We start from the raw sequence: 16,601 nt of genomic DNA, 5'->3' as shown, positions 1-16,601 counted from the left end.
GGTGGTGTGGAGGTAGATTAACCAGGAGAGAGAGAGAGAGAGAGGCAAATGGGGACAAGTGGGCAAAGGCGTTAACGGCGACAAATGAGCAAATAGGCCGGCAGAAGAGTGAGAGAATTACAAACTAAGCGGCGAATAGAGGGGCAAGGAGAGAAACCTGGGTCCCAGAGAGAAACCTGGGTCCCAGAGAGGGACAGCAAGGGACAATTCGTGCGTCGGGAGGTGGACAGCCTACCAACACACAATGTAAAGTTTGCATTTAAATCGAATGGGCAGGATAAACGTTACATTTGGGATGGGGTCTAGAAAGCAGCGGGAGAAGACGAGTGGAAGTCTGCCAAGAATGAGAGCGCGAGGGTCACCCCGAGATCTGTGTGAGATCAGAGGACGGCGGAAGAAGCAGCGAGGAAGAGGCACAACTGGCACCAGAGAGGTGAGTGGAGAGGGAGAAAGATTTAAGGGGGGCAGTGCCGAGGCGGGGAGTGAGAAGAAAAGAAGCGAGAGAGGGAGGGCAAGGGGGAGGGTGGGTAAGCGAAATGGGGATGCAGTTGCGTGCTCTGCAGCCTGAGAGAAAGAAGACCAGCGTTAAGCCTGTAAGGGTGGGGAAACCCAGAACTGGGGGGTGGGGGTGAGAAAAGGATCATTTTCAATTTATCGTATCTATCGTGCAAATTGTTTGTTCATATGCACAGTCAGACTTTGTACATCACACTATATGAAGATCTATATGAAGGTGTGCGCACGTGTCAAATGTTTCCTAATGTGTGCATACACTGGATAGTTATACATATACAATACATAGATTTTCATAATATAGAAGCATTTGAAACCAGTTGCATTTATATTTATAATGAGAGAAGCTACGCGGTGCACTGTGAACTTACAACACATATAACTTGGACTGGTCACACAATTACAGGATTTTCGTATCTCATGGAATGATTGCGAACTTCATGGCTTAGTTCGTGCATTTGTTTTTCATTGTAAAAAGGTATAAATGAACTTAGTTCAATCGTATGCCAGCGATTGGACAATTGTGTTTCAAACCCGACGCCCTTCTCCATTGGTACGAAAGGCTGGGGGGGGGGGGGGGGGGTCATTGCAGTAATGGAAAACGATTATATAAAGTGCTTGCAGGCACACGTCTCTAAAAATAACGTGGGTGCATCGAAGTCGGCGTTTGACAATTAAAATGCGACAATCCGAAGTACGAAAATCTTTTCAAGGCGAGTGGGTTCGACAAATTTCTCACCCACCGATCGTTTCCTAAAGCAGGTTAGAAGCAAAAGGTTCAGTAAAACGCCTGTAATTTCAGACCAAATACTTCATTGGAGGAAGCTTCGTCAGAAGCAAACTCCGCATAGGCAAGGATGAATGGAGAGATTTCATCGAGTCAACTTCCAACGAGGACGAGTTTTATTTTACCAAATGTCTGTGACGATCTATTAACGGAAGTGTATCAGTTTGTAGTTCTATGTATCAATTGCCGTCGAGATGTCACTCCAGGATTCAGTATCGATTAATTTCGTTTCCAAAGAGTGGATTAGCTGAGTTTGAACTCGACATCAAACACAGCTCTTTGCTTCTAAGTATATGAACGATTATTTGACTAATAGCTCCTTGCAGGCATGTGAAGTGAACCCTCCGTCGAGATCTTGACCTGAGGTGATCTGCACCAAATGCTGCAATTAAAACAGTTCATGTATGCATGCCACACATCTAAATAAGCATATTATATCCAAGACAATACGTTTGATATATACTTGTTATTGGATCTAAGGAATCACATCAATCAGATTTCCCATAGCAAAATCAGACGTACATAAATGTGGCAATTAGATAAGACCTATGGTTTTAGTCGACGAATAAATATTGGACAAGAATGGCTGTGGCTTCGTGTAAATTTGAAAATAAGTAGCGTGGAGAGTGCACATTCCTCAGCAGTGAACAGCTGTTGCCCCATCATTATTGGAGTTAGACTTTTTAATTCAACAAACATAAAAACTTTAGTATTTCTTGGAGCAAATATGCCATCCAGGATAGCAGACATTTGGAAATAATGGGAATAAGATCCCAACTTTATGGAGTTTATTTCAATGTGGGGGAATGTTGAGCTACCCCATTTTGTATCTGAGAACCTGGAATATTTCCTTCATGATGGGAAAGTGGGAGGTGAGAAGAAAGACCAATAAAAAAAGTAATAAAGATTTTGTAGTGTTGGCTTTTCTGAGGAAATGAAAAGCAAGGGATGATGGTTTGGTTGTGTGAAGTCTTAATCAGGTCCTACAGAGAGTGTTGTGTTTAATTTTGGATACCAAATATCAAGAAAAATATTTTAGTGTTGGGAAGAATACAGCACAGATGCACCTTAATGTTAAAATTATGATTTGTATTCCTTGTGTTGAGAAGATAAAATATGAATTAATTAACCTGTTTAACTTGATAAAATTTGAATCAGGTAGATGCAGATAAACAACTTGTTTTTGGATTTAAAAAAAGTGTTTATATGTATATCTATGTAGGCTAGAATACATGTATGTGTGTGTGTAGTTCCAAGTATTTTACCCATGTGTGCATACATTGAAAAATCTGGAATTTACCCCACAAAAGATTGGATACTGAGTCATTTGAAATTTTCAAGATTGAGACTGGATCAGTCATGAGCTCGTCCTGTGGTAGACCAGGTTCAAATGGCTCATCTACACCATTCCTTACAAATAAGAAGCTTAATAAAGGTTTGACTAAAATTCAGATCAAAATGCCAGTTAATGCTGTTCAAAGAGGAATAATCTGTGCCCCTCTCCCTGGTGCCTCTTTGAATTTAGATGATAACTCATTGAATTGTCCAGGTTTAATCAGCTGAATGAGTTAGCTATTTGATTCTTGAATGGAAATAATGGTATAAATTGGCCTTGGTTAGTCAAAGCTCAAGTACTCACTTCCAGCTGCTGTTGACAATGTTTTTTATGTTGAAGGATGTTACCTATCAAATTGTCAGCACACACCTATCATTAAGGCACACATGTGAATAACATTCCTAAGGGTTAAGAGCTACAAGATGCTTCACATCTATTTCAGAGAGGATGATAAATAATTGATGAGGAAAAATACGTACAAAAAAATGATTGTAATGAACCTATATTAAAAACAAGCAGAATGTATTACTCTTTTATTGCAATATGCAATAGAGGTACATTTTTAGATTTTTTTTCTCCAAAGTTGTACCCTCAAGATTAAAAAAAAAACAATTTAAAAATGCATCAGCTCTCTGCCCAAACGGTACTTTTATACAATATAGAACAACTATAAATAGAGAGCACTATCTGTTTGCAGATTTGACAGCAAATATCTTCTTAATCCAAAGAGGAAAATGTGCTGTGTATCTGTGAACCTGAGCGCACTGGTTCTTTTTTTGTATTTTTCTATTTTGCTGCTGTTGCAATGTTTATATGTTTAACATCCAAAGATTATTTGACAGCATAATTGTTCTGAATGCCACTTTAATACAACTGTGTACAAATTACTGTGCATCATGTAACTTTGCTTATCAATCTGCAAATAAATAGAAGGTAATTTACAGGTTTAAAGCCAAAATTATTGCTTGAATTAACAATATACATTAAAGAACTGGGGACATATTTGTAGTGATAGGAATTTATTCTATTTGTGAATCTTTATCATATTGTCAAACAAAGGCTGCAAAATCAAGAGTATTCTTGAAATTGTACTTGAATATATGAATGGAGTGTAAATAATACAAATCCTCAATGAAATGATGAATCAAAAGGTCAATACTTTATAAATCTACTTCTTTTTGAGTGATAAATAGAATATTTAGAGTGGAGTGAAATATAAGAATACATGGTGCAAGCACTGCTTTTCAATGGCAGTTGATCATGATTTGTTTTGGTTGAACCAATCATGCAGTAATAGAAGAAGACTTGCAGTCATAGGTGCACTTTCCACTTCTTATACAATTCTAAATTATTAATAACTACTTGCATATTTTTGACATGTAGGAATTAGGCCAAATAAAGCTGTCTTCAAACCGATGGATGTTCAGCTCTCCCAGGTGAGTCAATCTCTGGCTTGGGCAGACACATTGTAAATGTGGGATATATTGAGTGTCAGATCCTGCTGCACTTGTCTCTCTGTTCTGTTTCTGATCACCAGTGGTGGAGCTGGCATTCTTCTGCATTATTCTGGGGAGTCTTTCCTCATCTCCCTTCTCCATTCTATATGAGCCACATATCAGAATCAGGATTTATTGTCAAGAACAAGTCAAGAAATTCGGTGTTTTGTGGCAGCATCAAAGTGCAGTTGTTCATATTATAACCATCTTAAGACATTACTATTAAAAAAGGTAAAAATTATAGGGCACGAAATGTAAGGCAGTGTTTATGGTTCATTATTTATTCAGAAATCTGATGGTAGCAGGGAAGAAGCTGTCCTCGTGTTGTTGCGTGTTCATCTTTAGGCTCCAGTACCTTTTTCCTCATGGTAGAAGACTGAAGAGAGCATGCCCCGGGTGGTGGTCTTTGAGGATAGAGGCTGCTCCCATATGGCATGGGAGGAGTAATCCAATTGACATAATGGGGGATCACCATCCTATATAGGAAAGGATAAATGAAACACATTAAGTTTATTATATTTCATCTTTTATATTTTTATTTATTGGACTGGACTCCATTTAAATATATTAATTCATTCATTGTTTTAATGTATTTCAGCTATTTTTTATGTATTTTAAATTTATTTTTAAAATTTACTTTGAAGTATTCTTGATAGATTTTAAATGTATCTAAATATTCAAGACAACTACAACTTTTACAATGTTTTAATAAGCATTCCCCTGCTTTGCCTCCTGTTAAGAGATATCCACGAGGCTTGGAGGCGAGACTTCACTGATATACTCCCTGAAGCTTGTTGGTTACTCAGGCATTAGAACAAAGAACACTACTCCACAGAACAGGCCCCAAGGCCCTCGATATTGTGCTGACCTATATATTTCTACAAAATAAAACAATAAATCCTTCCTACCTCATATCGCTATATTTTTCTTTCAACCATGTGCCTGTCTAAGGGTCTCTTAAATACCCTAATATTTCTGCCTCTAACACCACCCCTCACAAGGCATTCCATTACACACAACTCTCTGTGTGTAAAAAAAAAAAAAAAAAAAAAAAAAATTACCCTGCTCTCTCTCCTCAACTTTCCTCCCTTCACTTTGTGTAAAGAGTAGCCTTGCTACACCTTAATGGATGCACCGCAATAAACCATTAATATTTTCTGAATAAATATGGTAACCATTTGTTTAAAGCAAGTTCCATGCAATAGAGTACTAATATCCAATTGTGTTGCTTTTTGTACTGCTAGTTATAGGATGAATATTGGCCTTTACTGAGAGAACTCCTTTATTTTTTTCAAAATTACTGCCATGGAACCTTTTGCTCACACAGATGGGGCATCAGTTTAAGTTTTTATTCAAATATACTGTGACAATGCAGCACTCCTTCAGTATCACACTGAATTGTCAGCCCCACTGTCCATGTTGGAGTAAGGTTTTGAATCTGAAATTCTCCAACTTAAAGGGAAAAGTACTAAAATGGATCAAGCTGATGCTTATTTCAGACAAAGATGGTGCTCCTGGGATTTCTTTAATTGTAATATAAAAGATGGTTTAATTCATTCATTCCTTTGAAAGAATAATGCCGGGTTAAACGCCACAACCAAAGTCATGATTTAATAGATTTCAAAGACACATGAGAGCATGCAGAGGCTGAAATCTGGAGCAACACACAATCTGCTGGAGGAACTCAGTGGGTCGAGCAGCATCAGTAGGATCCCTTCATCAGGATGAAGAGATATAATTAAAAGCTCCTGAGGCCAGTGAAATTTTGCACTTAGTGGTTACTAGAGACTAAGAACCTTGATCAATTTCCTTCCAGTAGCAATTTAAAGACCCTTGCAGACTCTCTCCCTTTTATAGTACATTGAAGTTAGTATTGGTGCCACTGAACACTTGCTTTAAAAGCAAATATTTTGACACTTTTGCTGTTAATTTGCATCCTGCTGTCATCTTCACCTAGTCCATCTCTAACTTATCCCTTCTTGAATGCTTTGCCTTCATTAAAGGACTGCAGACTCTAACAACTACTTTGGGGCTTCCATTACAGATCTAGGCTTCCAATGCATGTGGTCCCATTTGCTATTTTTGAAAGGGTCCTAATTTATGTCTACATTTGGACTGCATCATACATAGAGGCTCCAATAGCTCAATGGTTAGAGCACTGATCTTGTAAAGCAGGGTTCATGTGTTCATTCCTTGCTGGGGCCTCATTTCTGTGAGGGGCACAAGACAAAGTGGTGATTGTCTTCCTTACAGTGGACGAAGATAAAGAATTTCATGTATGTTACATTATAAATGTAGTATTATGTGTCAATAATGGAAACTTTACCTTTACTTCTCAGATAGGTTAAATGGATATCAACTCACCAACTTTTATTTTCATAGACTATGCTTTTATGATGCATCTATTGACTCATCAAGTCAGCTACCTTTTGTTCTTTCAATTGGGCCACACAATTAGTGGCATTTTGTTTATATGGCAATTCTAGGACCAATCTTCTATTGATATATTGCAATTTAATACACTTGTTTTCCAATAAACCAAAGCAGTTAGTCTGATGAGAAAATCAATATGGTCATTGTTTAAGAAGTAGAAGAAATATCAATGGAGAAACTTAAAGCAAATTTAATTCTCAATCTAGTGATATATTTTTGAAGAATATCCTCTGCTGAGTTGAGCAGCACAAGACAGCAACTGTCCAGGGCTGTGGCAGCCATTTCTCACCATTGGTAGCTTCAAAAATAGAAGAAAACAAGTACTGGAAGAACTCAACAGGTCAAGTGGCAAAAGGTATAAGTCAATGTTGGGAGTCAAGATCCTGCATCAGGCTGGAGAAGAAGCAGGAAGGATTTCAAAGGTATAGCAGTAGATGGGGATGGAATAGAGTCGAGTGAATGACTGTTGAAACCATGTGGAAATGGATTATCGATCGATAAAACTAGATGGGTAAAAGGAGGCAGGTCAGAGGCTCGTAGGTGATAAGTAGAGCCAGATAGGGACAGATGAGGGGCAGGTGGAATTAGGTGGGGGAGACAAAGTGAGGGATGAACAAGCAGAGAATGAACAAATGGGAATGCGCAATGCACAAATGTGCTGGAGACACTCAGCAGGTCAGGCAGCATCCATAAAAGCTAAGCAACATTTTGAACCTGGGCCCTTGGTTACCCTTTACTTCCTATATATGCCGTGTGACACATTGAATTTCTCCAGCACGTTTGTGCGTTGCACTGGACTGCATCATCAACAGACTTCCTTGTTTCATTCCAAATGGAAGTGGGAAATTTAATATTCATATAATTGTAAGGTGATGTTATCTAGAACATAGAATATACCAGCAGAATACAGCCCATTCAATTCATGATGTTCTACCGACCCACATATAATACATATATTTCATTAATTCATTCTCTTAAATGCCCTGACTGTGCCACCCTCTACCATCACCCCTGGCAATGCAGTCCAGGCACCCACAACTCTTGGTGTTTAAAAAAAATATACCCCTGATGTCTCCCCTAAACTTTCCTCCCTTCGTTCCTGGAAATGGCTGAGACTGAGAACAAAGTACTTCAGGGCCTGCAACACGGGTTCGGATCTGGTGCTGTCTATAAGGAGTTTGTATATTCTCCCCATGATCGTGTGGGTTTCTTCTGGGTGCTCCCATTTGCTCCCACCTTCCAAAAAATTGTATAGGATTTGTAGGTTAATTGGACAACGGGATCATGGGCAAGAAGAGCTCATTACTGTACAGTATCTCTAAAAATTAATTTAAAAATTAAGAGTGTCTGTGTGGGAATGGGGTAGGGAATGGAAACTGTTCTGATGATCCTGCTTAACTAATTGGTCTTTGTTTAGATCAGTATATTTCTTTTTGTCATTGGGTCTTTCTTGTTATTTTCCAAGAGTTACAGAGAAAAATCAGAAGATCCATTTGGGTTCTTTCATTTAAATTGTTCACTTGATCTCCACATGTGTAACACATTTAAGTGGTAAATAGAGTTCTCAAGCGGGACTGCTGCCCATTGGGAGTTAACATTGGGAATTATTCCAAATGGGTTCAATGGCTTTCAGCGCTTAATTAAAAAATACATCAGAAAGACAACATTGATGTGGCCACTGGGGAAACTGAAAGGAATGAATGTAGGATAGTCCTAGGACAGAGAGAATCCAAAGAAAAAAATGATTGATTTCATGATTAATCTTTTGGTAATATTAATGAATACATGGATCACTATTCATGGATTCTAACAGTAGTTACTTTGTAAGCAGTGACATTTAATTTGAATATTTGCATAGTCTGTGGAAGGGCATTTCATTTCTATGGAGCAGGTGACTATTTATTTCCGTTGCCACATGCCCAATGCAAATTATCAGTGGGAAGACCCCAGATTACACCCCTTTTCTCTGACCAAGCCACAGTCTCTTTAGAAAGGTATTTGCTATGAATATCTGAACCAGCAGCATGTGGTCTTGTTTTTGCCATTTTGTTCTGAGACAATTAAAATTGATTTCTGTTCATAATATAAATCAATGTTAAGGGAATGCTATAAAATGGACAGGCTATTTTTTCCATTGAGCCTGATGCATGGTTTGCCCCTCTGTTCTCTACACAAATGTGTGAGCAAATTTAAATTCCTTGGAGTAACTATCTCGCAGGACATTTCCTGTACCCAATAGTCTAATGCCATCATGAAGAAAACACGTCAGCTCCTCTTTTTTTTTCTCAGGATTTTGCACAAGTTTAGTCTGACATTGAAAACCTTGACAAACTTATTCAGATAGGTAGTGGAAAGTGTGATGACTGGCTGCATCACGGGCCTGGTATGGGGGGGACCAATACCTATGAGTGGAAAGCTCTACAAAAGGTAGTGGACACAACCGAGTACATCACAGGTATAAGTCTCCCCATCATCAACATGGAACATTGCCGTTGGAGAGCATCAGCAATCATCAAGGATCTGCACCAACCAGGACAATGCTCTATTCTTGCTGCTGCCGTCAGGAAGATGCTACATGACTCATACCGCTAGATTCAGGAACAGTGGCTACCATTTTACAATCACGCTCTTGATCAACAAACTTAATCAGAGATGCATTTAAGGATCTTACATTGTTTATGACTTCTTTGCATTGCACAGTCAGTTTGTTTACATTCTTTCTTTGTTAACATTTTGCTCTTTTGTATTTGTATCTCTTCTTGAGCACAAATTTCTGCACGACTGATAAGCATAAATTCTGCCTGGCCCGCTGGTTAAAAGAATCTCAAAATTGTATGTGATGTCATGTATGTCCACTGACAATAAATCTGAACTTTGAAATTTGTGCAGGGCATTTTCCAGAATTCCCAAGGAAAGATGATTGGATATTTCAGAACTTTTGGAAAAAAGCATCTAAAAGACCTAAAATGCTTGGTGTTTCCCATATACCTTACAGTTAGTCAACCTTATCTGGTGTGGGGCTCACATCTATTAAGAATAACAACACTTAACCCAGAGTCATACCAAACAAATCTGCAGATGCTGGGGTCTAGTAAAGTACACCAAAGCGCAAGATAATACAGCATTTTTAGAAAATAAAAGTTGGTCAACGTTTCTGGCCTGAGCCCTTCTTCAGAAATGCTGAAAATCAGGCAGACACCTGAATAAAAAGATGGGGGGGGGGTTGCAGCAGGGCAAAGGGGAGGAGCACAAGATAACAGGAAAGAGGTAATAGAAGCAGGTGGGAGTGTAGAAAAGAAAGAAGCTGAAAATTAACGGGGAAGAGGGCTATAAAAGAGAGCTTTAGGGATGAGGGAAGGAAAGAGACTGGAAGAGGGGTTAACGACAAATGGAGAGATCAATATTGATGGCACCTCGTTGGAATATAAGGTGTTGTTCCTCCAATTTGTAGGCGGCCCCAACCTGGCAGTACATGAGGCCATGGACAGACATGTTGATGTGGCAATGGGGTGTGGAATTGAGGTGGTTGGCCTTTGGGAGGTGTGTGCTATTGCAGTGGACAAAACCCACAATGTAGAGGAGGCCCTATTGGGAGCATCCAATGCAGTAAATGACTCCTACAGATTCACAGGTGAAGCACTACTTCACTTGAAATGTCTGTCTAGGCTCTTTAAGTACAAGTGTAGCTAGCCTCACAGGGGTTGATTCAACAGGAATGAGTGGTGGATAAGTGGGAAGTGAATCCTATGGAAATGGGAGAAGAAGATGTGTCTTCTGGTAGGATTGCGTTGTAGGGTTGTGGTGAATAATATGTTGGATGTGGAGGCTGGTAGGCTGATGGGTGAGGACAAGGGAAACCCTGTTACATCTGAGGGGAGGAGGGGGTGGTGAAGACAGACGTGGGAAATAGAGGAGATGCAGGTAAGGGCTGAGTTAATGGCAGTAAAGGAGAAGCCATGTTTTGTTGCAGGTGTAGACCTGGGAAAGTGAAGAGCAGAGACACAGCTCTAATCTGAAGGGTTCAACCACCCAGTTCTAATGCCTGCACTCTATGCAGGCTTTAAGCAGCCTGTTAAAGGAGCCCATGGTGAATGGAAGTAAAATCCTGCAACAGTGGAGTTCTGCACTCAAGATAGTGACATATGCTTGGGAGTGGCCATGAAGGATTGCAGACTCCAGGGAGTGCTAGACCAGAAGCAGAGATTATCCCTATGGGGAAGGTGACCACATCACCGAACCAATGAGAGGCTCAATGGCTCAGAGACCCACATAGACTGAGCATGATCTGTGGTCAGGGGGCTTATATGGGCTGCTGGCTGCTGGCGACTGGATCATGGGAACCAGGTATTGGAACCAGGATTAGCGAGGCTTGGTGAAGGCAAGAAGGGCTCCTACAGGCACTGAAGGCTTCCTGAACACGTCAGATGTTTGAATCGAATGGGAATCTGTGCAGCTGCGTGAGCTCTTAAGGCAAATCCGCAGGCACTCAATATCTCTGAAGGGACTCTCTTTTCTTCTCTTTCTCTTTTACTGTAAGAGGTGCAGGGGAACACCAATGGTAGCTCTTTGTCTGTTTTATGGCATGCAAAAGACAACTTTGTGTAATATTACATATTCTGTTCCATCACATGACAATAAAGGATTTTTTATACTTTGAATTGTCCATCTCTGTTGCATCTGCTCCCAAGATGTGGTCTTCCATTCCAGAGTTGCCCTTCTTAAAAAAAATGGCTTCCCCTCTACTGCGATCAACTCAGCCATTGCCCGTGCCTCCTCTGTCTCCTACCCCCCTCAGCCCCCAGACACAATGAGGACAGAATACCACTCGCTCAAGGTGTTTCACAGGTGCTTTATTGAACAACATTTGACATTAAGCTAGAACAGATATTAGGACAGGTGACCATAAGCTTTCCCAAAGAAATAGATTTAAAGGAGCATCTTTCATGAAAAAAAAGGCTAGGGAGCCAGGCAGATTTAGAGAAATAATTCAAGAACTTGGGACCTCAAGCCATGATGTCATAGTTGTTGCAAAAGTTGTTAATGGATGTAGAGCGCGTCAAAAGAACCAAAGACTTGTTGATCCAAACCAAGGCTTTCATTAACTAAAAGACTGGAGCATATCACAAGTAGGTTGACCAGTCCAGAATGACCTGGTCTGGCTAGGAACAATCCTTTAAGACCTGCCAGTAGGTGTGGCTATGCTCTCAGCCAATCACAGTCATCCTACACTACCATCAGATAGAATCTGTACTATCACAATATAGTTAAGGAAGTGTATGGAGTGCTGGCTTTCATTAACAAGAGGATAGAATTTAAGACACTTGAGGTAAATTGCATCTCTTCAAAACTCTGGTGAGTCCTCACTTAGAGAATTGTGTTCAGTTCTGGACACCTCATTAAAGGAAGGATGTCCAAGTGTTTTGAGAGCGTGCAGAGGAGATTTACCCAGATACTGCCTGGATTGGAGAATGTGCCTTATGAAGAAAGGTTGTGCGAACTAAGGCTTTTTTTTAATGGAGCGACAGAAAATGAGAGGTAACTTAGTAGAGATGTAAGAGATTTGAGAAGTATAGAAAGGGTAGACAGGCAACACCTTATTCCCAGAGCAGAAATAGCCAATAACATAGAACCATACAACATTTCAGCGCAGAAAACAGGCCCTTTGGCTATTCTAGTCAATGTTGAACTATTTTTCTGCCTAGTCCCACTGACCTTCTCCCAGTCCATAGACTTCCATACTGCTCTAAATTTTTTTAAAATATAAAATTGAGCCTGCATTCATCACTTCAGCTTTGTCAGTGTTCCACTGTCACCACTGTCTGTGTGAAGAAGTTCCACCTAATGTTCCTCCTAAACTTTTCTCCTTTCACACATAACCCATGTCCTCTGGTTTGTGTCTCTCCTAGCCTTAGTGTAAAAAGCTACTTACATTTAATCTCTACACCACTCATCATTTTGTATATCTTTATCAAATCTCCCCTCCTTCTTCTACACTCTAGGGAATAAAATCCCAACCTGTTTAACATATCCCTATAACTCAGTTCCTGAAGTCCCGGCAACATCCTAGTATTTCCCTGTAATCTTTCAAATCTTATTGATAGCTTTCCTGTAGCCACATGACCAGAACTGCACACATACTCCAAATTTGGTCTTACCTATGTCTTATACATCTTTTACCATAACATCCCAACTCCTATACTCAGTACTTTGATTTATGGTGGCCAATATGCCAAAATCTCTCTTTACAACCCTATCCACTTTCAGGAAATTATGTATTCCAAGACCCCTTCTGTTCTACCAAACTCCTCAGTGCTGAACCATTTACTGTGTATGTCTTACCTTGATTTGCTGTACCAAAACGCACTACACAATTATTTGCATTTATTTCCATCTGCAATTTTTCACCCCATTTTTCCAGCTGGTCCATTCCCCTCTGCAAGCTTTGAAAGCCTTACTCGCTGTCCACAGCACCTCCAATCTTTATGTCATCTGCAAATTGTTGATACAATTTACCACGTCATCATCCAGATCATTGATAAAGATGACAGAAAATAATGGTCTCAGCACTATTCCCTGAGGCACATCATTAATCACAGGCTGAACCTAGTGCCACACTCGTTCTTTGAGAAAACACACAGGCTCATGGGGACCCCATTGCAGGCAGCCAATGGAATATCCATCAACACTTTTAGCATGCAACAGGTTACCATCTGTGTGGAAGGCGTGACTTTCCGTTGGAAGTGTATGCCATCCTCAGAGCAGACTTCCTCATGGCACATGAGCTGTTGGTTGATGTGAAATGTGTTCAGTTGGTTCATGCAACCACTTGTCAGATGTATCCCCTGGTGTTCTGAAATAGTTCATTTGCCTCACTGGGGGTGCACACTCTAGACTTGAATGAGTACACTGGTTCTGCTGAGTTCCCGTCCCTTTTGGCCACCAGCTTTCATGGCACCTCAATAGCCCATGGAACGGAACATTACATCAAAACTACAGGGTCGCATGTTCATGCCTGGACGAGGAGACTCCCACCTGACAAATATCTTCAGGCTAAAGCAGTTTGAAGCTATGAAGAGATGGGCATCATCCCGTGTTCAAACAGCCCTTGGGTGTTACCACTGCATATGGTCCCAATGGAATTGGGTGGTTGGCATCTATGTGGTGATTACTGCTGTTTGAATGATGTTATGGTTCCAGATAGATACCCCAACCCCAAATCCAGGATTTTGCCACTTGCCTTCACAGCTATCGGGTCTTTTCCAAGGTGGATCTGGTGAAAGATTATCATCAGATTCCAATGCACCCTGTGGACGTTTCTCCGGATATTGTTTGGCCTCAAAAACGTGGCCCAAACTTTTCAACAGCCAATGGATGTTGTCAGCAAAGACCTGAATTACCTCGATAATATTCTGGTTGCCACCCTGGATGCTCAGTCGCATAAACTCCATTTATCACATCTGTTTCAATGTTTGGGGGAACATGGCCTCAGGGTGAATCCTGCTAAGTATCAATTCAGCCTTACCTGGGCCCTTTCTGCAGCCATCCAGTGCTTCCCCAGACCAGGCACGACCAAAGGGCTTCAGGAATTTCTGGGTATGGTGTCCTTTTATCACCATTTTGTCTGGCTGCTGGTGACGTATTGCGCCCTCTGTTTGCTTTGCTCCAGGGCAGGCCTAAGGACATTCACTGGACCTCAGAAACTGACTCTGCATTCAAGGCGGCCGAGGCTGTGCTCACAGATGCTGCGTTGCTGGCACATCCTGATACTTTGGCTATGTTGGCGCTCACTACAGATGCCTCTGACAGGGTGGTCAGTGGTGTGTTGGGTTCAAGGTCATTGACACTTGGCCTTTTTTTAGTAAACACCTCAGGCCGCCAGAGCTAAAGTATAGTGTATTTGATCGGGAACTGTTGGCTCTTTATTTAATGGTGCAGCATTTCCGATATATGCTAGAGGGCAGAGCATTTACAGCTTATAAGGATCATAAGCCTCTGACATTTGTCTTTAAGAAGATTTCTGATCTATGGACTGCCAGACAACGGTGGCACTTATCTTTTATCTCAGAATTCACCACGGACGTCTGGCATTTGGCAGAGAAGACAAACTTTGTAGCTGATGGATTGTCCCAACCCTCCGTTTATACACTTAGTGGTGGTCTCAATGTGGTGAAATTGGCCGAGAACCTGTTGGCGGATCCAGATGTGCAGAGTTACTGGACCACAATTACAGGGTTGAAGTTGATAGATTTTATACCACACCCACAGGGCCCCACATTATTGTGCGACACTTCCACCAGTCTATCCCACCCCATTCTCCCACTATTCCTGGTGGTGACACCTATGTGACTTCATCCATGGCTTTTCCCATCCTTCCATTAGAGCCATGGTGTGCCTCGTGTTCTCAAGGTTTGTTTGGAATGGGCTGAGAAGGGATGTCATGCTGTGGGCCAGATCCTGTGTGGCCTGTCAACAATCTTTAAACTAAATAAATACACAGAAGGAATTCACAAATATAATCCTACCATTTCTGATAGCTGTGATGTTCTGCTGTCAACAAGTGAGTTTCCACTGCGGCTGCAGTCAATAATATCATCGTTTCTCAGGAAATGGCTCTACCAACATGTCGATAGGATGTTCTTCTCAAGGATTAGCAGCTCTGTAGCCAATACTCAGACCGATGGAGGCAGTTTGCTGTTAGCAGCCTGCTCTCACCATTTCTAACATGCCTGCCATATTGATTTCAGTATGCTCCAAACAAAATACTTTGAAGAACTGTTTCCCCTCCAAATGTTCCAAATATAATTTTCTGTTGACTAACTGTAGTCACTAGTATCCACAAAAAAAGACACTCGGAGGCTAAATGGGATCCTTGATGTGTTCAAGGAATTCACGTCAAAGTCCAGATGAGTTTTAAAACTATTTATTATTCAACACAAAAGGACTTGTAATGTTTGTGATAATGTGCTTAAACCTGGAAATGGTAACAATCAATAACGAGTCTTCGGCTCTTAAGCATCCCTTTAACCACATAACCATTTACGGAGTGGAAACAGGCCATGTTGGCCTTTCGAGTCCGCACCGGTTCACTGATTTTGTGCGCCCACTTCAGGCATTGGTCCCGGTAGATCTTCACCAAAATTCAATTATCATGTTATAAAGTGCAATATTACATAAAATTCACTTCATTCAGACATAAAACAGAGATACATTACCAGAAAGTTAAATGAAGTGCTTCTTTCAGTTAAAAGAAAATTCTCTGAGACCCTGAAGCCCCCAAAACCAGCCCTTGCCCACAAGCAGCCAACCGCCGCCCCCACCGCCACTCCCCCAATCCAACCCAAACCATCAAATGCAGTTGCTTTGTTTAAAAAAGGTAATGGGGAGAATCCTGGGAATTATAGACCAGTATAGGATCTATGAGCATTTGGAAAAGTACAAACTACTCAAGGACAGTCAGCATGGCTCTGTGAAGGGAAGGTCATGCCTCGTGAGTCTAAATGAGTTTTATTTGAGGGGGTATCAAAGGAAATCAATGAAGATAGGGTGGTAGATGTGGTCGACATGGATTTTAGCAAGAATTTGACAAGACTCATCCAGAACGTAATTTGGCAGGACTTGCACAGTAAATGGCAGGGCCCTTGAGAGTGTTGTAGAATAGAAACCTGCAGATGCAAGTGCGTAGTTCCCCAAAAGAGGCAACTCAAGCGGACAGGGAGGTATATGGCATGCTTACATTCATCAGGCAGGATGTTGAATATAAAAAGCGTGATCTTATGATTTAGCTGTGCAAGTCAGTGGTAAGACCACACTTTGAACCCTGTTCAAATGCAGTTTACAGTATGGGAATCACAGTCGATACGTGGAAAGTTAAAATCTCCTACTATCACAACTTTATGTTTCCTGCCTCTTTCTCCTATCTCTCTACAGATTTGCACCTTCAATTTTTGAAGTCTATTATGTGGTCTATAATACAACTCCATGAGTGTGGTTATACCTTTTCTGTTTTTCTGCTCCACCCATATAGCCTCAGTAGTCT

General features: G+C 40.9%; 1 long non-coding RNA gene across 2 annotated transcripts in view; it reads left to right on the top strand.

Moving 5' to 3' along the window:
* Positions 1-16,601, top strand: part of LOC138755523 (uncharacterized) — a 143,406-nt gene that overhangs the window by 112,989 nt on the left and 13,816 nt on the right. The window contains exon 7 of one of the 2 annotated variants that reach the window (XR_011352359.1): positions 4,873-5,009. The exons of the other annotated variant lie outside the window; for it this stretch is intronic. This is a non-coding gene — a long non-coding RNA (uncharacterized lncRNA). Of the gene's footprint in view, positions 1-4,872; positions 5,010-16,601 lie in introns of those variants that run through there. 2 annotated transcript variants of the gene reach the window in all.

The sequence above is a fragment of the Narcine bancroftii genome, chromosome 2 (assembly GCF_036971445.1).
Source record: "Narcine bancroftii isolate sNarBan1 chromosome 2, sNarBan1.hap1, whole genome shotgun sequence".
In the NCBI taxonomy this organism is placed as follows: domain Eukaryota; kingdom Metazoa; phylum Chordata; class Chondrichthyes; order Torpediniformes; family Narcinidae; genus Narcine; species Narcine bancroftii.
The sequence above is the reverse complement of the archived record's forward strand: the minus strand, read 5'-3'. Positions and strand labels throughout refer to the sequence as shown.